The 3,850-nt window shown below is 36.5% G+C and overlaps 1 pseudogene; it reads right to left on the minus strand.

Moving 5' to 3' along the window:
- Nucleotides 1–238: 238 nt before the first annotated feature.
- On the minus strand, nt 239–337 carry LOC132310887 (small nucleolar RNA R71; annotated as a pseudogene).
- Nucleotides 338–3,850: the final 3,513 nt, after the last annotated feature.

Below are 3,850 nucleotides of genomic sequence, written 5' to 3' on the forward strand. Positions count from 1 at the left end.
GACTTCCAAGTGAAGAACCTTACAAGAATTTGGATGAGTTTTTTGAAGTATATTCCACCGTAAAATATACAGAAATGCCGGAAGAGGTCTTAAGACTCAAACTTTTTCCATTCACCTTAAAAGACAAGGCAAAGTATTGGTTTAACAATCTTAGGCCTTTTTCAATCACTTCTTGGGCAGAAATGCAACAAGAGTTCTTGAAGAAGTACTATCCGGTTTCAAAAACCAATGCTATGAGAACTTCAATTAGAGAATTTACACATGGGGATGGAGAAATGTTTCATGAGGCATGGGAATGCTTCAATGAGTTGCTTAGGAAGTGTCCACATCATAACATGCCCAAATGGCAATTAGTTTAATATTTCTTTGAGAGCTTATCGGATAATTATAAGGGTATGGTTGATGCTTCTATGGGTGGCTTATACATTGATAGGCATGAGGATAACGTGTGGCGTCTTTATGAGAGCATGAGTGAAAATTCTTTGCATAGAATATTATCATCCAAGAATGGTAAAAATTCACAAGGTCGGAAGAGTGTTGGCTTACATCAAGTCGACCATTCAAATGAAATAGCCGCCGAAATGAAGTCTTTATCTCAAAGGTTTGATCAATTTTTGATTAACCAAAACTCGGCGAACCAAGTATCTTCCTTCCCTAACCATTCTCATCGTGCATCAAATGAAACAGAAACATGTATGACTTGTTCTAGTGTTCTTCATTCTACTTCTCATTGTCCTCACGGACAAGTGCCAAATGAACCTAATGAACAAGTCAATGTAGCTTTTATGAACCAAGGGAACAATCCTTATGGTACTCATTATAATCTAAATTGGAGAAATCATCCGAACTTCTCTTGGAAAAACTAAGGAAAGGGCTCAAACCCTTCCCAAGGCGGTTTTCAAGGGAAGTACATTCCACCTCCACTTCAAAACCAAGGATCCCAAGGTTATAGACCTTATTAATCATAAGGGAATCAATTTGCTAATTCTCATTTTCCCAACCAATCTTATTCCCAAGGAAATACTAAAAGTCCCGCCTTTGAAGAAAAAGTTTTAAATGCTTTGGGCACTTTAGAGGCTAACACACAATTGCTCCATTCTCACTCTCAATCTATTGCGAAGCTAAAAACCCAAGTAGGGCAAATAGCAAGCACTCTTAATGCAAGAGAGAAGGGAAAAATGCCTATTAATGTCTCACTTAAGCAACAATGTGTTGTGGAAACCCATTCCTCATCGGAAGGGCACACCATTGAACATGTTAATGCGGTGACTACCTTACGGAGTGGTAGGATTATGGACAATCAAGTTGAAATGTCCAATGAAAAGAGTGAACCGGTGCAACCTTAAGTTGTCACCCGTCCTGTTTCACATCCCATTCCTCCTTCATTGCATATATATGATCTTGTGAATGAGAAAGTCTTGAAAAATGTGTTTGAAAAAGAAGTTTTGAAGAATGATGTTGAAAAAGTTTTGTTGAAAAATGATTTAAAACAAATTGATTTGAAAACTTCTTGTGTTAAAGAGAGTTCAAAAGAAAATTCTGAAAAAGTGTTTGAAAAAGTTCTATTTCCGGATGCCTTAAAAGGGTCCATTTCGAAGGAAAAGTAAAAGGCAAAAACTAATGAAATTATGGAAATGTTTAGGCAAGTAAAAGTTAATCTTCCACTTTTGGATGCAATCAAGCAAATTCTGACTTATGCCAAATTCTTGAAAGACTTGTGCACCCAAAAGCGGAAGAATAAGAGCCAAGCACCAAGGAAAGTGGATTTGACCGAGTAAGTAAGCTCAATTTTGCAACATAACACTTTGCCAAAGTTTAAGGACCTCGGTTCACCTACTACTTCATGCATCATTGGTGATCATATCATTAATCAGGCGCTTCTTGACTTAGGAGCAAGTGTTAACCTTCTTCCATACTCAGTTTATGTCAAATTGGGCCTATGTGAATTAAAACCGACGTCGGTAGTTTTGCAACTTGCTGACCGATCTATTAAGAAGCCTAGGGGTGTCATTGAGGATGTTTTGATTAAAATTGATAAATTCTTCTTCTCGGTTGATTTCGTTGTCATAGACATGGAACCGGTCCCCAATCCTAAAAGCCAAATTCCCGTTATCCTTGGCTGTCCTTTCTTGGTAACCGCTAATGCCAACATCAATTGTAGGACAGGGATAATGAAGATCTCATTTGGCCACATAAAGGTGAAGTTGAATATCTTCAATCCCACACCCAATTCATTTGACAAATATGCAGGAGAGGTTAATGTTGTAGACAAATGTCATGATCTTCAATGTCAAGGAAGTGAGCTTTTGTGTAAGACCAAAACTTCAAAGGGATCATCTTCAACCTTGCATTCTCAAAGTGTTGTTTCAAATTCTTGCTTTGAAAGGGCATGGAAGCGCAAAGGTTTTGATTGCATAGACAAAGGATCAAAAGTTTCTTTTGAGCTTAATCCAACAAGTTCTTCAAAGAACTATTTATTGGGTGGAGTTCAAAGCATCTATCACCCCAACAAGGAGGGAATGCATTATAAGATCTTTGATCCGGGCTAAAAGAGCCCAATGTCTTGCTAGAGACGTTAAAGACTAGCAAAAACATTTCGTAGGGTGTCAAAACCCTATTCCTCCCTTATTTCAATCTTAAATTTCATTTCTTGCGAAGTCTAGATACTTGTTTTTGGTTCATATGCATTGATAGGAACTGTGATTAGGATTGCATGAATTTTTGTGTTGTGATTGAGCATTTTGTATAAGTTCGATCGAAGTTAAATAAAGTTTGATTGATCGAACTTCCACTTGCATCAAACACTTACAAAAAATTTCGACCTGCATCCAAATCACCTCTCTGTCCCATCGTTCGAACCAATTCTCAGATCGATCAGAAGACCTTAGATCGATCCAACTTCAAAGTTTGATCGATCTCTTGCTCCAATACTTAGAAAATTTTGAGCCTGCATCAACCTGCATATTTCAGTTCTCTGACTCATCGATCGAAAACATTTCAAGATCGATTTGAAGTTCTTCGATCGATCGAATATTCAAGTTCGATCGATCTCAAGTTCCAACACTTAGCCAATTTTCTGAGTCATAAACCTGCATATTCTTACTCTCTGTCTGATCGATCGAACTCTTGTTCTGATTGATCTCAGTTCTTCATTTCTTTATTTTGACTTTTCAAATTTCAAAAATCCAAAAATATTTTCATTTTTATTTTATTTTATTTTCATGTCATTTCATTTTATTTTATTTTTCAAAAAGTTTTCAAAAATACAATAATATTTTAGTTTATCTAGTTTTTAATTATTATTGTTTATTCAATTAAAAAAAAAAAAAAAAAAGAAAAGAAAAGAGAAAAGACAAAGTTCGATCGATCTCAGTTGAGGTTCGATCGATCGTAACTCTGTCGAGGATGTTTTTAAAATAGAAACCGAGAGTTGTGAGATAAATTTCAAAGATCGATCCAACTCTCTCAAACTCTAACCCCCCTTCTCTCTTTCGTCGTCGCCACTGTGCACTCTCCATCTTCCTTATCTCCAGTGACACCTCCAGTGACATCAAGCTCACCCCGAATCTCACTCCCTCTTTATCTCCACTTCTCTCTTCAGTTGGGGTAAGATCCGAGGCTTTATTTAGGTTTTGAAGCTTAGATTTTATACATAGATGCTTTACATGTTCAATCAATGCCATTTTCATGATAAATCTGCCATTGATGAACTTCGAAATACTAAGTTTATATATGTATATATGTGTATATGCTTTGTATATATTTGTGTATTTAGATTCGACTTAGGAGTATGGGCCTTGTTTGGGTGATAGTAATTTTTAATTGTTGTGTTGATGGGCCCATGACCTTG

Source organism: Cornus florida, unplaced genomic scaffold (genome assembly GCF_030987335.1).
Source record: "Cornus florida cultivar Cherokee Brave unplaced genomic scaffold, ASM3098733v1 CherokeeBrave_3.0.0_Hap2_Chr05, whole genome shotgun sequence".
Lineage (NCBI taxonomy): Eukaryota > Viridiplantae > Streptophyta > Magnoliopsida > Cornales > Cornaceae > Cornus > Cornus florida.